This window comes from Balaenoptera physalus, assembly GCF_965194825.1.
Source record: "Balaenoptera physalus genome assembly, chromosome: 17".
NCBI classification, from domain to species: Eukaryota; Metazoa; Chordata; class Mammalia; order Artiodactyla; family Balaenopteridae; genus Balaenoptera; species Balaenoptera physalus.
In genome coordinates this window covers 15,715,286-15,734,951 of record NC_138895.1, presented here as the reverse complement: position 1 = coordinate 15,734,951, position 19,666 = coordinate 15,715,286, and the positions used below count along the sequence as shown (strand labels likewise).

At 41.1% G+C, this 19,666-nt stretch overlaps 1 protein-coding gene across 10 annotated transcripts in view; it reads left to right on the top strand.

The window, feature by feature from the left end:
* NCOA2 (nuclear receptor coactivator 2) overlaps positions 1–19,666 on the top strand; it is a 266,722-nt gene that overhangs the window by 135,838 nt on the left and 111,218 nt on the right. For 2 of the 10 annotated variants that reach the window (XM_082433597.1, XM_082433600.1), the window contains one exon: positions 3,772–3,999. The exons of the other annotated variants lie outside the window; for them this stretch is intronic. The gene's annotated coding sequence lies outside the window, so the exon portion shown is untranslated. The remainder of the gene's footprint in view (positions 1–3,771; positions 4,000–19,666) is intronic. 10 annotated transcript variants of the gene reach the window in all.

The window sequence follows — 19,666 nt, the reverse complement described above, 5'->3', positions numbered from 1 at the left end:
AGAAACAAGAGTGAGAAAGAAGTGATGAAAGACATCAGGTCAGGAATCAAACGTGTTTTTCCTTTGTTATAAACTATTGCTGTGGCCTGTGGGGCTTTAAGGAAAGATTACTTTTTTGCCTCTAATGATATTTCCCCTCTTTTCTTGTACTTGCTATCAATATTATGATATACCCTCTTCCAAACAAGGGTAAGTAATCTTAATATTATGAAAGGAAGGAATGACTAAGGGGAAAGCAGAAAAAGAAAGAGCAGGGGTGAGGGGAAGGAGGAAGAAATCAACCACCTCATTCAGAAGCATTTAACAAGTGACCCTTGAAGCGGAGCCAGAATCGGCTCTGGTGCTAAGACACAGTGCTGTGCTGTGCGAGATGCAGTCCTCTAGACAAACACAAAACACACGTTCCTCAGCACCTTGTGTCACAAGTGCCTCTTATGCCTTTGGAAATTTAGAATAGTTGAATAATTAACTCTTTGCCTCAGAATACAGCATCTTCACAAAGAGAAGCTTTTTTGTCTCCTCTGTTTATATGGCCAGATTTGTGAATAAATGAAGACTTTCAGTCAGATCTTAGTTTAAAAAGGTTGTCAAGAAAAAACAAAAAGTGGGACTTCCCTGGTGGTCCAGTGGTAAAGAATCCACCTTACAATGAAAGGGACGCGGGTTCGATCCCTGATCAGGGCAACTAAGCTGGTGTGCCACAACTACTGAGCTCTCTGGCCTCAACTAGAGCCCGCGGGCCACTAACTACAGAGCCCACGTGCTGTGAAACCCACCCGCCACAACCACAGAGCCCACACGCCCTGGAGCTGCGTGCCACAGCTAGAGAAGAGAAAACCTGCACGCCACAACTAGAGAGAAGCCCATGCGCCACAGCGAAAGATCCCGCATGTCTCAACGAAGATCCCGCGTGCCACTAAACTAAGGCCCAACACAGCCAAAAATAAATTAAATAAATAAATAAAGAATAAACAAATCTTTAAAAAAAAAGAAAAAACAAAAAGTCTTACTATCATATCAGTACCTGCACAGCATTCCTTTACGATCCAGTGAGCACAGCGAGCCAGGCTCTTCCAGTCCTTGGTGTGTGTGACTGTCACTCTCTTTTGGCTTCAGTTGGGAGCACTTAATACACAGAGGGTCCAGAGAATAGCAGAGTCAGAAGAGCAACTCTGGTTATTCCACCAGAGTTTAAGGAGGACAAGAAGGTGTGTTTGAGGCCATTGGCCATCATGGCCAAAGGGTATAGCTCTTCTGTTTTGTCCCTGGAACCTCAGTCCTTTCCAACATTTTAAAGAAGCAGGGCTTCCCTGGTGGCGTAGTGGTTAAGAATCCGCCTGCCAGTGCAGGGGACATGGGTTCGAGTCCTGGTCTGGGAAGATCCCACATGCCGCAGAGCAACTAAGCCCACGAGCCACAGCTACTGAGCCCGCGTGCCACAACTACTGAAGCCCGTGCGCCTAGAGCCCGTGCTCCGCAACAAGAGAAGCCACCGCAATGAGAAGGCCGCGCACCGCAAGGAAGAGGAGCCCCTGCTCGCCACAACTAGGGAAAGCCCGTGTGCAGCAACGAAGACCCAACACAGCCAAAAATAAATTAATTTATTTTAAAAAAAGAAGCAGTATGGCCTAGTCTCAGCCTTTGGTTACTTTTTGAACTCTTAAGAACAGTTGGGGAAGATTTGTACTTAATTAATATGTAAATGACTAAAGTTACGAATTGAAAAAGTCTAACTGGAGACTGTGGAGTTATCCAACGTTGGGAATTTGAGATGGAAGACTTCTGGAGTCCCAGCGTGAGATGGCTCTCACGTTCTTTTTAGCCTCGTGATTTTATAATTCGAAATGGTCGTTTATCCTGTCAGAGCCTTTTAGGGAATAATGCCGGTTTCAGAGGGCTAGATTAATCAATGAGTCAAATTCCTGTGGTATTTAATCTGCTCCCTGAGCCTTCGCCATTTTTAGAATCCTGAGGAATATAAGGTATAAACCCTGATAGACCGCTAGGGTTCTCATTCATTCTGGTTAGCAGATCACCTAGGAATTTTAGCTGTAACCCAGGGGTACTCAGTGACCTCAGAGAATCAGTTCGACTCTTTGGAGTAGTTCACATGTGGACTGATTGGGAAGGGAATCACATTCGGTAGGAGATGCTTCTCAAGTCCTTGGATGAAGCACAGATGCTGAGTTGGAAGCGTAGTGAGCTGTTTGGATATTGTTTCATTTCATGAAGTGGCAACTTGGCCAAGTCCTGTTTAGAAGTGATTGTGCTCTCTAGTCCTGCTCCTCAGCTGTCTTTTGTGTGGGTATAATCTCCCGCAGTCGTATCATAGACGTTTATGCACTGCTGTTTGCATAAGCCTTTTATTGGAAATAACCCAACAAAATAGCACTCACTGCTAGCTTAGCACAGTTGGGCCTTCTCGAAGGCACATTTTCCTACATATCAGAAGAATGAAATCTTTAGTTAATGTTAGCATGCTGACAGCCACAGGCAGGATATTCCCAGATAGGCCTTCTTTCTATCCCTGGCTCACCTCTTGAGGAAGGAGGCCAGAGGTCCATATCCCTGGCTCACCTCTTGAGGAAGGAGGCCAGAGGTCCAAGTGACATAATTTTGTGGACACGGGTGCCTAATGAAAACAGCCACTTCAGTGGGTATTACTACTTTTCGCTTTATTAACTTACCATTTATGCAACTTAAACCTTATTGCATTAAAAATGTATTTAACAGATAGATTAACTATTCCATGATATTTTATCAGGTTTTCAAAACCTGGTATTTTGGTTTAATATAGAATTACAATGCTAATGGGTTAACAAAATTAATTTCATAAACGACCTAAAGTTTGTTCACACTCTGCAACTTGTTAAATGTGGCACCTTCAGGGTTTATCTCATTTCTAATCATTTGAATTAATAAATTGTATGGTCTTAGTGTATCAGGAAATCTTTGTAGAGTAAATATTTGCCCTTGTTTTTGGTACAGAGAACTCTAGTTTTAGAGGTTTGTAAATAATGGAAATTTAGAATAGTATTTATAACCCCCCTGCCATGTACCCTTCACCCGGTTTTAGAAATTATCAACAGTTTGCTATATTTTAAAATTATAGAAACATTACTAAAGGTTTAAAAACTAGAATTAAAATCACCTATGGTCTCATCCACCTTATCCAACTCTTACCATTTTATGTATTCTCTTCCGTGCTTTCTGTAGAGTTATAGCAGAAAGATATTGTTTCTCTTCTTTTTGCTGAACATCGTAACAAACTTAGAGCTAATAATAGCTGCCATCGATCGATGTCCTCCTGTGCCAGCCTCTGGGCTAGTTGCTTTCCATGTAATTCATAGAATCTTCACAAGAGCAATGCAGTGTAGGCATTTCCCCCGCCCACTTACAGATGAGGAACCTAAGACTCAGAGAGGTTAAGTAACTCGCTCACGGTTGTATATCTAGCAGTGGATTCAAACTAAAACTGTAATTCCAAGGTCACACTCTTTCCTCCCTACAAAGTGGCCTCTTCATTAGCAATTTTTCATGTTGCTACCTAATTACCTTTTTAAGGAAAAAGAAATGTCGGTACATAAACTTGACCACATAATCTGTAGAAGCAGCACTAGGATAGATGTTGGGAAGGATTTAGAGGAATAAAGGCATGATCCCTGCCCTTCAGTGTTTATGCTGCAGTGCACAGGAACCCCTGACTCCTGAGAGACACTGACAAAGAATACGGAGCAGGGCTTTATATGGTGTTATCTGCAAATGTTATAGAAACTCTACAGAGGAGGAAGTGGACGAGGATCACACCCCATATGTGGAGAAGGCTGCTAACACATGTAGAACTTCAGCTAAAATGTAAAAGACTGACAACGGCAAACGTTGGTGAGACGGTGCGACACCCAGAGCTCTCGTGCGTGGCTGGTGGGAGTGTAAAGCTGCTTTGGAAAACACCTCGACAGTTTCTTACACTTATCCGTGAGCCCCCGATTCCATTCCTAGGTATTTAACTGCACGAAATGAAAATTCATGTCTGTGAAAAGACCTGTACATGTGTATTGGTAGCAACTTGTATATAGTAACCCCCCCTCCCATTAGTTTTCTTTTGCTGAGTAACAAATTACCACAGATAACCCCCAATTACTAGCTCACCGTCCTGTAGATCAGAAATTGAGCATGGTGTTGGTGTGATCCTCTGCTCAGGGCATCACCAGGCCGAAGTGCAGGTGTCAACAAGAATGAGTTCTCATCTGGAGGCTCTGGCGGGGTGGGACGTCCACTTTCAGCTCATTCTCGTTGTTGGCAGAATTCGGGATCTTGCAGCGGTGGAACTGAGATCCTCTCCCCTTGCTAGGTGTTAGCTGAGTGCCACTCTCAGCTCCTAGAGGTCACCTGCGTTCCTTGACATGTGGTTTCCCCCATGTTCACGTCACCAAAGGCATATAGAATCCTTCTCAGGCTTCAAACTTCTGACTTCTGCTGCTGCCTGATGGAGAAAATCCGTTATGATTAGGCCAGGCCCGCCTCCATGATCTCCCTACCCTAAGGTCAATAGTGAAGATCCAGCATATTTACAGTGCTGGGGATTATGAAGGGTGTGTACATGGGGGGGGTGGGGAGATCTTGCAGAGCCATTTTAGAATTTTGTTTACCACAAGCCCCCGTTGGAAACAACCCAAATGCCCATCAAAGGAGGATAGAGGAGCTGCAGTATATTCACACAATGGAATTACCCTTAGCACTGAAAAGGGACAAATTGTTAATACATGCAATAACGCAGATGAATCTCAAAAGCATTATGCTGAAAGAAGCATAAAGAGTACTTACGGTATGATTCCCGTTGTTTGAAGTTCTAGAAAAAGCAGAACTAATCTGTGATAACAGAAAGTAAGAGTTATGGCTGGTGGGGGGCGGGTAGGCACAGGAGAGCTCTGCTGGGCGATGACAGTGTTGTGTATCTGGACAGGAGCGTGGATTACGTAGGTGCTTTCATTGGTCAGAACTCTTAAACTTTACTCTTAAGGTCTGTTTATTGCACTGCATGTAAATTCCACCTTGATTTATAAGAAGTGAAACATCACCCTATTGAATCCTTGTTTTACCTCTCACCAGACTTTTGGTTTAAGAAATGAATCACAATTTTATATATATATAAGCACCACTCTCAGGAAACCTTATAGGTAGAAACATCTTTACAAATCATCTAACCTAATTCCGCTGTAAACACTACTGCCCTAGTGAAGAAAAAGGGTTAAAATTGGTAATGATAGGGTCTGCTGCAGCCACCAGTCTGCCCTCAGGACGGGGTTAGACAGTTTCACCTATTTGTGCTTGCCGGCAGAAAACATGACAGAGGGGCAGTTTTGCTGACAGCAGTCCATCTTGAAGTGTAAGCGTAGAATCTGGAGTAAGACGTTTTACTTGCAAGTGTTTGGCAGGAGACATTTTCTTACTGTGATGGATTTGATCAGCGAATTCACAGCAAATTTTGCTGCTGCCCATGATTGGCTGAGAAATAATTTGTAAAAACTCCATCGAAGTTAATAAAGGACAACATGGTGGTAATTTTAGAGTGTCTGTGACCTCTCCTTACCGCTGTAGAAATGGTTGGATGATGTTGTGAGCAGAAAAAGGACAAACTTAGGTGGATGGATTTCACAAAACTGCCCCCTACAGTTTTTATGCTATTTCTTTAAAAAAGTGTTCTCTCATATCTACTGTGAGATTGGTTTCCTGTGATACGTTGATTTCCTATAATGCCCTGGCTGATTATTGACTTTAGATTTTAAGTACACAATGAAAACACTTAGGTGGCTGTTAAGGTCATTATAACTTTTAAAGGTTCTTTGTTGTGCTTTGGCTTTTCGTGATGAGGTATCACCATGTGCTAGCATTTAAATGCTTTAAGTATATTTTCTTGGTATGTGAATTTCTCTGCTCAGGTCCTCATGGAAGCTGTGCTCACTGACCCCTGTGTGGTCACTGGAGACTTGGTGAGGTGCTAGTGCCATGTTCCAGCAGAGTGGCCACAGTCCCTTCCAGTGACTGGAGGAGAATTATTCAACACCCACTCCACCCTACCCGACTTATTTATGTGTTGAGTGGTTAATTAGAGTAAACTAGGAGTTTCAGAATTAGAATTATCAGATTTTTTGGATTCTGAGAAATTACAGAGTTTTTGTGTAGATAACTTTTATATGATAATAATCCCTTCTGTCTAGTTGTATCTATAACAATTCTTGGGTTTTCTGTATTAAAGAACATAATTTTGGCTTGGTTTACTTAGGAATAATGCAGTTTGTGTAAAATGATTTTGTGAGATGAAAACTCTTCATCTTGATCTCCAGGTATTGAAATAATTATTCTTTAAAATATCTGCACACACACACACACACACACCAAGTACTGTCTGATTCCACTTATACAAGGGATCTAAAGTAGTTAAATTCATAGAAACAGAAAGTAGATGGTGCTTGCCAGGGCCTGGAGGGAAGGGGAAATGGGAGTTGCTGTTTAATGGGTGCAGAGTTTCAGTTTTGCGAGATGAAAAAGGTCGGGAGAGCTGTTGCAAAACAGTGTGAATAGACTTATCTCTACCGAACTGTACACTTAAAGTGGTAACTTTTAATGTTATGTGTATTTTAGCACAGTGAAAAGTTAAAAAATGAAAATATCTAGTATGTTTTCCCTTTTTGAGATGAGAAAACCAAGGCAATAAATAAAACCCAAACATGTAAAATGTAGCTTCATCTGTTGACTTAGTTGAACAGTCTGTCTTGCTTTCAGTCTGCTGGTGGCAGCGCTCTCCCAGTTGTGTGTTATGCTTCAGTGTGATTTTGCTTCTGGGGCAACGCCTTAGCCCATCTTTTTCTCCATTTTCCACTTCTCAGCACATTCTTACACTTAAACTCCTTCCCCAAATTGCTTGTCTGGTAGATTTAAAAGATTCTTTGGTATGAAAACAAAGTAAGAAGATAATGTAATCCGCTGCTGTCTCTTTGCCTAGTACTTCAACCTGTTACCAAGGACGTTAAAAAAAAAATGTGGAGCAACCACTGTGTGTCAGGCACTGACCTAGTGTTTCCACATGTGTGTTTTGAAAGTTGATGGTTTATCAGAAATCAATCAAATTGGCCGGGCTCAAAAGAACTTTTGATTTTTATATTTTAAGATTGTTTTGGCCATGGTAATATTTCTTCTTCTTGAAATAACTTATAAATTACATAGGGTGTATTCCTAATAAGAATACATTTTGGTGTTAAAAAGTATGCTTACATGGTGTTTGACTAATATGTGAAACTAATTAATTCCCAATGTGTGAGTAGCTATCATGTCTCCACAGTGTTCGTTATGCCAGATTTGTCAGCTTTATATCTCTGGGGGCAAAGCTCTAGAGAACAGGAGAGTACACATTTCCCTCTGACTGTCCCACTTCATACACTGTTCACTGGGGAGTGTTCATGGCCAGCGTGCTGCATCCTGCTGAACGGAAGACCATGCATCAGAATGTTTGTTTTTAGCAGTTATTTTTAGCAGGCAGATCTAGAAATTTTTAGTATTTTCATGTTAGCGAATACTTCTTTATTTATTATGATAATTCCAAGAAGAATAAATAATTTTAGACCCGTGTATGTGAGTGCATGTGCATTATGGGCACGTGTGTGTGTGTGTGTGTGTGTGTGTGTGTGTGTGTGTGTGTGAGTGAGAGAGAGAGAGAGAGGGAAAGAGAAAGAGAAAGACATCCCCTTAATAACAGGAGGGGGTAGAGGCTTAGTCTATTATCATAAAGCTCTGCTAATGTAGCTTCTGAGTCATGTGACTGCAGAAAAGGCTATTATCTCAATGAAAAGGAAACTGGTTTTTAGAGCAAGCAATAGAATAGAAGCAGGAAGAATTTTCGAGTGTTCCACCATGCTGGATTGTCAAAGGGGGATCTGTCTGATCAGCAGCTAAAAAAGGATTTGTGAGGCTAGTTTGTCAGCTGTCGTTAGAAGCAAGTGATAGAGGAGGTAAGCAGCAGGGCACTCAGCATGTGCTCAGGTTTACATCAAGGCAGAATGCTGGTTTGGGTTAACGCAGGAGATTTATCTCTGAGGCATTAAATTTATTGCTAATTGTGGGGTTTTTTGGTTTTTCTTTTGGAAGAGTGATGTATGGTATTTTTATTTACGTCACTGGTGAAGATAAGGACAAGCTGCTGAGCTCTGGTTTGAACTGCAAAGGCTGTGGACAATTACAAGGTGTGTTTCACAAGTGCTCTGACTGAATGTTTGGCAGTGTTCTTGGAATTCTGTGTGCCTCTGGATTGGATGTGCGTGTTGCCGAGGGAGAACTGAGCATGACAGCCAGGCAGTGATAGTGTTCTCGGGGACAGATACGTACAGTGCTGTCCAAATTGATTCCTTCGTGGTCCCTATTTCTTATGTGTTTATTTAACGATTAAAGGTTTCTTGCAGTTTCTTTATGTGGCCAAATACAGTCTCATGCTTGTTTTAGGAAATGAATTGGTAAGCATTTTCTAAATTTCCAAAGAAGAATCCAATGCAAATCTTACTCATTAAGGAATAAATATAAGCTTTATATTTGTATCTGTTAATTTTTTTAATATCCTTTTGTAATTCAAGCCTTAAAAAGGGCTTTGCAGTGAATTTGAAATTATCTAAATTTTAGTTAGGTAATAAATCTTCTTATTTTGGCTGAGGCCTTGAATGAATGATTTTTTGTTGTATAGAGTACCTAACTTTTTCTGATTTATTACATCCTTATGCTACTGTATGCAGAAAGCCGAAAACATGCAGTTAATCTTTAGACTGCTTGTCCACTTTCGCTCATGCTAATGCTATTAATTCTCTTAGCAGTCTGTACCTTTCTCTCAACCTTGGAAGGTGTAGTACTTAAAAATCTGAGATTGGGGAAAGATAATCATAAGCTTTATCTGAAAAGGGTTAACTATTATACAGTGTTTACCAGAGGTATGAATTCACTAATATGTTTTTCATTTAACTTCTAGACCAGATGTGCCCAACTTGGGGTGTGTGTATGTTTCAAACCACATATATTATTATATTGTGTATACCTCCCTTTTGAAATTGACACTGATGGAGATAAGAACTCTGTCTGGCCGTTATGTACTGTATCGACAGTTTACAAAGAATTGATTCTTTTTATTATCTTCTGCAAGTAAATATGGTGAGAGCAGCTCAAACATAATTTTTAATCATACTAAGTGCAGGAGATTCTCTTCCTTATAATATCTACAAGCTATATTTTAGCACAATATAGTTTTAATAAAATCATTAATCTTATTAAATGGGATTTTCTTTTAAAAAAAAATAACTGGCACCTTAGTTTAGTCTACCTACATAAAAAGACAACTTGGTTCAAATAAACAGTTAATTACCTGTGGTTTTAATCATTCTGGGATCTGTTTATTTATTTTTTAATTGTAGGACTCTCCCCACATTCTTGTAAGTAGGATATAAGACAGTTACATACTGGTTTCAGCCCAAAAGTCACTAGCATCGTATTGAATAATAAAACTCTTATAGCCAGATGGTTTGGGCTTTCTTTGTTTTTCTTTGTTTTTGCTTTTAAATTTTATTTTGCTGCCTTATCTAAAGCTTTTGAAGTGATCCAAGGATTTTGGGGTAGTTCAGGGTGTTTTTATTGAGCACTTACTATTATTACACGGCACTCTATGAAACACTTTGGGAAAACAAAGGCAAATAAGATATTTAAACCTACAAGATAACTTACAGCTGGCACTGGAACCCGGCCTCAATAAATGTAATTATCTTATATCTTATAGGAATTTTAAGTCGTCAAGAGGTTTTTGTAAAACTTGTTTGGCCAATCAGAGAGTATTCCTGATAACTTGGTTAATGACTTCTCCCTGAGCAGGTTTGAATGGTAGTTTTAACTGGTCTCCATCTGTGCCTGTTCATATTTCCTTTGTATTGTAACAAACAAAAAAGTCTTTTTATTTACATTCTCTTAAAACTAGGATAGGTTTGGTTCCAGATCGTGCTGTTTTTCTCCTAGGACATCAAATGTCAGTCCTGTACAGTTTTAAAGTACATTCATAAAAGGATTAATCTGTTATGTTATCTAAAAATACCTTAACTTTCAGAGGTTGGGGAGTGAGGAAGAGCCCCAGTCTTTCTATGAGAGTTAAAAGACACACATTTTGACATCAGGGTAGTGTCTAAACAAGCCAGGTGACTAGCTTGCAAATCCTGCTACACGTCAGAATTCCAACCACAATAATTAACCACAGATATTATAATCAGGTCTGATCTTGTCAGGCTGAGGGGGTTTGCTTCTTGGAGAGATTTTTAATTTGCAGGAAAGATGGGGTAAGAAAAGACGGAATTAAAGGTGACCCTAGTACTCAGTGTTGTAAACCTCAGTGAAATATGTTCTTAGGAGGTTTTTGGTTTTTTGAGAAAGTCACAGTTTGGGAAGATTTAGGTAGGATTAAGGTACTAGGCTATATTTTAATAGATGCAGTTTAATTCTTTGGAAACCAAAGGGATATAAAATTCATGAAGTGAAAAAACTTGTGCAATATATATGGAATCTAAAAAAAAAAAAAAGGTTCTGATGAACCTAGGGGCGGGACAGGAATAAAGATGCAGACATAGAGAATGGACTTGAGGACACAGGGAGGGGGAAGGGTAAGCTGGGACGAAGTCAGAGAGTAGCATTGACATATATACACTACCAAACGTAAAGTAGATAGTGGGAAGCAGCCGCATAGCACAGGGAGATCAGCTCAGTGCTTTGTGACCACCTAGAGGGGTGGGATAGGGAGAGTGGGAGGGAGGGGATATGGGGATATATGTATATGTATAGCTGATTCACTTTGTTATACAGCAGAAACTAACACACCACTGTAAAGCAATTATACTCCAATAAAGATGTTTAAAAAAAAAACTTGTGCAACAGATAGCAAATTTTCCAGGGTCCCTCTTAACGCTTCCTTTAAATGAGGTTTGGTCTGCACTGAAAAGAAACATATTCATGAAAAGTAACTCACAGCTGATTCAGAAATCTGCTTTAGGGAAAGGGGAGGGGAGGGAGCGCATTATTATGCGGCAGCGGAGATTGGTACAGGAGCGGACTCTGAATTAGCGTGAGATTCATGGGGTGGGGAGAAGTTCTGAAGTCGTGGGATCTGAAAGGCGCATGTTACGCATTTTCTTACTTAGCTACTTCTCCTTTTTCTTGGCAAATGGAAACCTTGCTGCTTTTAAGGTCCTTTACTCAGTGCATTGCTATGGTGGAGCATTCAGGTATAAAAACCACAGAGAATCCAAATTAAGATTCTTGTTTTCAGGCATTGGGAACACCCCTGGAATATCAGCCACTGATTTAAGATTTGTAGTTAAGTCATTTTACATCCCCGCAAATTCCCTAGAGAGGAGTTGATGTCTGCATAATATTTCAGATAGGGATCCCTTCTACTTCTTGAGGCTTTAGTAGTGAACAAGCGTATTTTTTCCTGGGTGATGTCACTCTTTCTCGTCAGTATTCATGGTGGGAAAAAGTTTTACCTCACGAAATTTTTATAACTGGATGTTTGCCAATGAGTGGGGAAGTTAAGTATGGATATAGCGTTATCATCTGTCTGTGGTCTCCCTTGATGGCTCCTCCTACGTGTTGGTTTATTTTTAAAATGGAAAGATAGCCAATTTCATTCGTGCACCTAAATCCTCCTGCTTATTTAACAACTGTTTATTGTAAAATTTTGTCAGGTGCTTCACTAGTACAGGAGAAGAGTAACTGACTGCCCCTGGGGTGGGGAGAGGGTTGATCAGGGGACACTTGGCAGAGAAAGTGAAGAGAACAGAAGATGACTAGCAGGGCCTGGAGGATGTATAGGGTACCCTGGGCCTTCACTGTCCAGCATAGGAGCCACAAGTCACGAGCGGCTTTTGACCATTGGAAATGTGGCCTATCTGAATTGAGTGCAAAATACACTCAGACTTTGAAGACGGAGTGCCCCCCTCCCCAAAGAAAAGTAAAATAGCTCATTAATAATTTTAGATAATAATAATTAGAATATTGATTACACGTTGAAAAGATAACCGTATTGAATATGATGTGTTAATATACATTACTAAATTTGATTTCACCTGTTTCTTTTGACAGTCACCGTGGCCACTAGGCGGTTGGTGGCTCCCAGTATCTTCTGTTGTCTGTGGCTCTGAGCCGAGACGACAGCACGTGTAGGGCATTGGGTAGCAGTCTTTCTTGCAGATGAGACGTATGTCCCAGACACCAGGGGTCCACTCAGGAGCAGGGAGCTGTAGACCTTTCCCAGGCCCACAGTCTTCTAATCAGTAATCAGATTAGAAGCGGTATGAAGTCCACACCCCTTGGTAGGACATAAAAGGCCCTTTCGTGACCTGGCTCTACCCTTCTAGCTTCCTGCCCCCCAGATTCTCCCCTACTCCCATGTTCTACCTTTAATGAACTACAGCCGATCCTTGTTATTTGCAGACGTTATGTTCCATAAAGTCACGGCAGACACTGAGTTAGCAGATACCGAGCCATTGCTTCTAGGGGAGATACGGAGTTAGATTCCTGCAAGTCTCTGGTCATAACATTTTAGCTCTTGGATCAATACATAGCCTTATTTTGAGTGGGTTTCTGTTTAAAGACACCTTATTTAATATATGTATTGTTGATTCATTAACACTGAACTTTTGGCCAACAGCTCTATTACTCACGCCTGAGTGAAGCCTATATATTATCAAGCTATGTACTTTTATCCTCGATCTCATTTAATTTTCATACAAACTTGTGAAGTGAATATTATTTCTGAATTTTACAGGCATCAAAACTGAAGCTTAGAGAGGTTAAGTACCTTTCCCAATGTTGCACAGCTAGTAAATGATGAGAGCAAGAGCTGAGCCAGGCTTTCCATGACTTCAGGGCCGAGTGAGGGGATAGAGTTCAATAGGTCTGGTGTTGTCCATGGGACGTCTGCCTTTATTGGGAAGGGGTAGAGTTATAGCTCGCGGGCCGCAAATTTACCCACATTGAAAGCTTCCGTGTCTATTTGGTAGCCTGACCATTGAAATCTAGGCTAGGGGAGCACGCGCTCTGGCTTACTGGGGGGAAAGGTGCAGAACCACTGTGTGTGTGCTGACTGGGGTGCCCGAGGTGCGCTCTGTCTGCACCAGCTGCTTCTGTCTCACGACCTCCTCGGCCTCCTCCCTCTCAGGGCACACCTCTTCTCTGCCTCCTGACTGGCTCGCTCATTGCTCCTTGTCCCTTTATCATCCTGTGCTTTCTTCCTCTGTGTCTTTTCGACTTCTCTCTCTGCACACAGAACAGCCCTCTCTTACATATTCCACGGACTCTGAGAATCTACTGGACTCAAGCCATCACCTCTGTCTGTGTCTGGATAGAACTTCTGTGCCGAGCCGCCCCAGTAGACCGCTGGCAGCCTGTCCTCTGGGTGCCTAGATCAAGTGTCAGGGGAGCATTGCTATGGGGTCTTCAGTGTGAGGAGCTGGATGAAAGCTTCCTTGTAACAGCCCATTGAGGGTCCTTAGGAAGGGCTGTGGGCCTGGGTGGTCGGGTTCAGGACAGAGTGCAGCGGAGTCTGGTACTCTGTGACATTTACCAAGAAGGTCTGTGGGACTTCTTGTGTTTTTGTGTTTTTCACCTTTAAAATCAGAAGACCAATTTAAATTCCCTGACTTTTCTGCTTGGTTGTTTGTCGAGTTTAGTCTTTCATTTAGATAATAAGCCAGGATACATGTTTAGCAGAGCTAACCATTGTGGAGTTATATACAGCTACCTCTGCCAGGGTTGAAATAGAGTTTCTATAATGGCCCATTCCAGAGGCCTCTTCTGTCCTCTCTGGTTTGATCTCCTGTCACCTCCAGATTATTTCAACTGCCGGGTAACCTCAAGACAGTTGGAATTAGATTCTGAAGCATAATTTTCTAATGTACTTGCTTGGAAATGTTATCAGGACACCTAGGATGAAGAAGGGGGAAAGACACGGTAAGGGGTGTAAGTGGGAAGTTGTTTCTTGTACAAAGGGTTACTGTGACCCAAATGTTCCAAAGGCGGAGAAATCAATCCACTTATTGCCAGGCACTAAAAACAGATGTTTCACTGGTATAGAGGGTCTGGGCTGCGGGTATGGAGGTAAGTGGGGACGCCATTGAGCTTCTGGGGGCCTGGTACAGTCCTAAACGTCTAAGCCACCTGAGTTCAGTATAACTTTGTGCTTCAGGCGAGTGATGCAGTGTATTCACTGTTGGTCACAGTCAGAACCTGGAGGTTGTGGGACCAGTCTGAGGGCTGGAAATGACGCACAAATAAGCATGTGACGGTGACATAAGAACTCGAAAGGAAATTCAGGGAAAGGGAAAGCTCATCCTTCCTTGATGATGCTGAGAGGAGAGAATGAAAAATCAGATGCTTTCATATCATAGCATTGTGAGGTCATGGCTTTTGGTTCCTCTGTTCATATTGGGAAGTTAACTGCATGTGGGGATGTCGATCTTACCTGGCAATTCTGGTGTCAACTGTCTATCCCTCACTTGATGTTACAGCTGAAGGTCTCCAGGGATGGACATTCCACAAACTTCAAGGATGATATGTTCATTTTTTTCTAATGTTTTAACTAGACCGTTTCCTTGTACCATCATCAACAACTCTCCTGTTACGTATTTTGAGGTCCTTATTTAATGGTTTTTATTAGAAAGTTAAGGATTGTAGAAAGAGCAATCAGAGCTTGGTTTGAAGCCTAGTGGCATAACTTAGAAGCTTTGAGACTTTGGACAAGTCAGTTAACTTCTTTGAATCTGTTTTTTCCTCTGTAAAACAGGGGACAGTATCTGTTTTGTAGAGCTCTGAGAATTAAATAAATAATGTAGTGTCCAACACTTAATAATTACCAAATGCCTAAGATATTTCTTCTCTGTGAAATATCCCTTCAACACACGTAGTGTGTTTTCGTACCTGTGTATGTTTCATCTCCGCAAGTAGTTTACCCACGTACACACACATATAAACACACACACACACACACACACACACACACACCCATACATACATATCCCTGCTTATTTAAACAAGTTCTTGGTTAGTGTCTGTTCATTGACTAAATTCCCCAGGCACCTATTATCTCTTATCTTCCGGAGCAACATGGAATTTCATGTGTCTATTCGAATTGCAGATTTCTAATTTTGCTTTTGTTTTTGCATTTCTAAGAGTACATGTCTTATTTTTAGCATCTAGTCGTTTGCTTGATTCATATTAAGCTGGAAATCAGCTAAAATCCCCTGGCTATTATCACCTAAGTGACCATCATCTTAGCTTCCCCTATTTAGAACTTCATACAGTTGATTTTTTTGTTTGTTTCAACCTCATTGTAAGAATCTACCTTTGTCTTCATGAGTAGTCATGCTGGTTATGAAGACCACGTAGTAACATGCTAAAACTTTTTTAATTTTTAAAAGATACAAAACTGTATGTTAAGATGATAACTTTAAAAATTATAGAGAAAAATCCTGGAAGGCAGGAAATACCTCCTTGAGAAGATGAGACCTACACAGGTAAGAAGAGCCGTATCTCCGCTAGGGAAGGGGAGGAGGCAGGGTTCAGGCTCTGGAGTTTCTCTTGGATTCGAATCTCAGTTCTACCACCTGCTGGTGGCATTTGACCTTGGACATGTTATTTGATGTTTCTGTACTTCAGGGAATCATAGTAATAATGACTTCATAGGGTTTTTGTGAAGATCAAATAAAATAATACAGATATAGCATAGTAAATGATGTTTCCTATTTTGATGAAATAGCTTCAAACTCTTTAGTAGTTTGTAAAGCAATTTATTCCATGAACATGAATTAAGTACTGTGTGGCAGGCATTCTGGTAAGGGCCTAATATAAAAAGATGAAACCTACTTAGTTTCTACCCCTCACAGAGCTTAAAATTTGCTAAGGAAAAAGACATAATTAAGATATGTGTGGTTAATGGTAGTTATATATATATATATATAGGCTATTAAAAGATAGAGGAAGGGAATTTAATCTTGGGGAGAAGGTCATCTGAGCTAGGTTTTGAAAGATGAGTGGGAATTAGCCAAAAGGGGGAAGATATATTTTTTGTTCCATGTGTAACAAGCACAAGAAAAGAGGTGAGAACTAGTGTGTGGTAGGTAAGGAACCCCGTGCAGTTTATACATCACCAGGGCAAGCGGAATCAGCAGGAGATGGGCCTGGAGAAATTGGCAAGGGCTAGATCATAAGGCACCATCTGTAACATTTGAGGCAGCAGAGACTTCATCTCAGGTGGAGTGGAGTCTACTAAAGATTTTGAGCCAGGAAATTAATTATCTGGAGGTAAGGAAGCTTATGTTAGATATTCCAAGTAAGGTGAAGGCCCGAGCTAGAAGCAGTAATGATCATCATAAAGACAAGGGGGGAGGCTTGAGAATATTTAAGAGGCAGAGTCACATTGATGATTTGATGGCGAGAATATAGGAGTTTAAGGGCGATGTTCAGTGGATGACGCTCTTTCAGGTGGGGCAGTTTTGGGATGAGGAGGAGGAATGGATGAGCTCAGTTCTGTGAATTGAAACCTAGCTGGATTTTTGAGGTAGAAGCTTTGAGAGGTGAAGGCTGGAAAGAAAGATTTGGGAAGCCTTGGGAACAGGTGATACCACCAAGGAGAGTATGAAGCAGCAGTTCTTAAGCCTTTTTGAACATTTGCATTACTTGGAGAGCTTTTAAGCAAAATACTGATGGTGTCCTGGTCATATGTATGTGTGTGTGTGTGTGTGTGTGTGTACACAAACGTGTTTTTTTACAATTGTGGTAAAATATACCTAACATAAAATTTACCATTTTAAATGTACAGTTAAGTGGCATCAAGTACCCCTTCACATTGTTGTGCATCTATCACTGCTGTGCATCTCCAGAACTTTTTCATCATCCTAAACAGAAACTCTCAACCTGTTAAACAATAAGTACTCACCCCTCCTCCCACAAGGCCCTGGTAACCACAGTTCTACTTTCTGTTTCTATGAAATTGGCTATTCTAGGTTCCTCACATGAGTAGAATCATAATATATGGCCTTTTGTGTCTGACTTCTTTCACTTAGCATCATGTTTTCAAGGTTTATCCGTGTTGTAGCATGTATCAGTATTTCATTCCTGTTTAAGGCTGAATAATATTCTGTTGTATGTATATACACATTTGGTTCATTCATGTGTTGATGGACATGTGGGTTGTCTCCACCTTTTGGCTATTGTGAATAATGCTGCTGTGAATACGGGTGTCCGTATACCTGCTGAAGTCCCTGCTTTCAGTTCTTTTCAGTATATACCTACACGTGGAAATGCTGAATCATGTGGTTATGTGGTGTTTCTTAAAAGCTCCCCAGGTGATCTTCAGATATGCACCAGGGTTGAGAACCTATGATATACAGCAAGGCTGCTTAATCTGGAAGGTCCATAAGTGGTCTTACAGTGGGTTAGTGACATCTTAGGAGAATTGTGTGCCTTATTTTGTTATCTGTGTAGTTTTACTTTTTGGCTTTGGTCAGATTCTCAAAGCCATTCATAACTCCAAAGTGGTGCTAAGAATCACTGCAGAATCTAATTTAATATAGACAGAGATTTGAATAGACATTTCTCCAGAGAAGATATGCAGCGGCCAAAAAAGCACTTGAAAAGATGCTCAACATAGTTACTAGGGAAATGCAGATCAAACCAACGAGACACCATTTCATGCCCGGTAGGATGGCTGTAATTTTTTTAAAAAATTAAGTAAGTGTTGATGAAGATATGGAGAGATCGGAACCCTCAGACGTTGCTGGTGGGAAAATAAAATGGTATATTCACTTTGGAAAGCAGTCTGGCAGTTCATCAAAAAATTAAATGTAAAGGTACTATAGACTCACCAATTCCATTTCTAGATTTATATCCAAAAGAACTAAAGCATATCTGTACACTTGTACACAGATGTCCATAGCAGCATTATTCACTCCTAAGAGCCAAAAAGTAGAAACAGCCCAGATGTCCATCAACTGATGAGTAGATAAATAAAACGTGGTATATCCTATATACATTGCAATATTTGGCCATAAAAAGGAATGAAGCGCTCATACATGCTACAATATTGTGGAACCTTGAAAACATTATGCTAATTGAAATAAGTGAGAAACAAAAGGCCACGTGTTATATGTTTCCATTTATATGACCTGTCCAGATTAGGCACATACATAAAGTCAGAGAGTGTTAGTAGTTCAGGGTGGGAGAGAGGAGGGAATGAGGAAGCACTGCATGATGCGCATGGGGTTTCCTGTTGGGCTGATGAAATGTTGTGGAATTAGACATGGTGATGGTTGCGCAATCCTGTGATTAGATTAAAACCACTGAAATGGATGTGTTAAAAGAGTGAATTGTATGGCTTCTGACTTATACCTCACTAAAGCTGTTAAAAGTAATTTAAAAAAAGGAAGAGAACCAAGGAGAGGGCTGGGCTGAGGAGGAGGCCTGGAGAACTCCAAAGAGGAAGGTCCCATAAAAGAGATGGAAGAAGAATAATTATGCAGTTCAAGGGGAGGCCCTGTAGAGGGTGGTGTCATGGAAGGCTCAGAGCAGAGATACACCGGGAGGAATCCCTGGGGGGATGTGATCACAGTGACAGACACAGTGGAAAGGCTAAGTTACATAACACGGGATGCCAGAATTTATGTAGGCTTGGTATTCAAATGTCATGGAAGACGAGGGAGGCAGAGTCAGTGGCGCGAGGGGGGAAGAAATGTAATTGTTTGGGATCATGAAGTGAGTGGAAGGGAATAGGCATAAACCACAGGCCTATATTCCCTTATCTGAATCTCAGAATTCAACAAACTCTGGAACTGGAAAGGTTTTTATAACTCGTTTAGCGGTAAAACCTGACCTGAGTGGATATGGAATGGCTTATAATCTTCATTTGTCCCACTTAGTGTGACTATTCATACATTTCACTGCAGAAATAATATTGAATTTGATTACAGAATGCACTCACAGGGCTCTGTGGGGTTATTATGAAATATGGCGTATGCCACGTTTTCTCTTTCTAAAATTAAAATATGTCTGTCTATCTGAATTCTAAATTCTGTGGCTCCCTAGTGTTTGGGGTAAGGGAGCACAGGCCTGTAGTCTTTGGGCAGGTCCGGATGTGAAGGAAAGATGTGAGACTGGATGGCTGATGGAGAAAGATTCAGACTCAAGGGATGGAAATGACCTGAGTGTGCTTATAGGTTAAAGTAGGAAGAGAAAGGGTGAACAGTTGCTAAAGAGAAGCTTTGTAGCAACGTCTCAGAGAAGATGGGGAGGGAAATAGGAAATGGGGTTGGAGGGGTTAGTGTTTACAAGAGGAGGGATCACACATCCTCTGAGAAACCAGGAGTGATGTTGAAGAGAGCAGTGGATCTCTGTGTAAGGGAAAGGAAGGGAAGTTGCATAAAATCAGGTTGATCAGCCATTTGCCCAAGTGGTAAAAGCTGGAAATAATTGTTGGGGTAAATAGGAGCTGACTGGAGAACAAATAAAAGGATGGGCGGGCAGGACTATCAGTCTAAGGCAAGTTGAGAAACCTTGGAACGTCTGAGGGGCCGTTCCGCCCTTAGCTGTGGGATTTTCTCCGTCG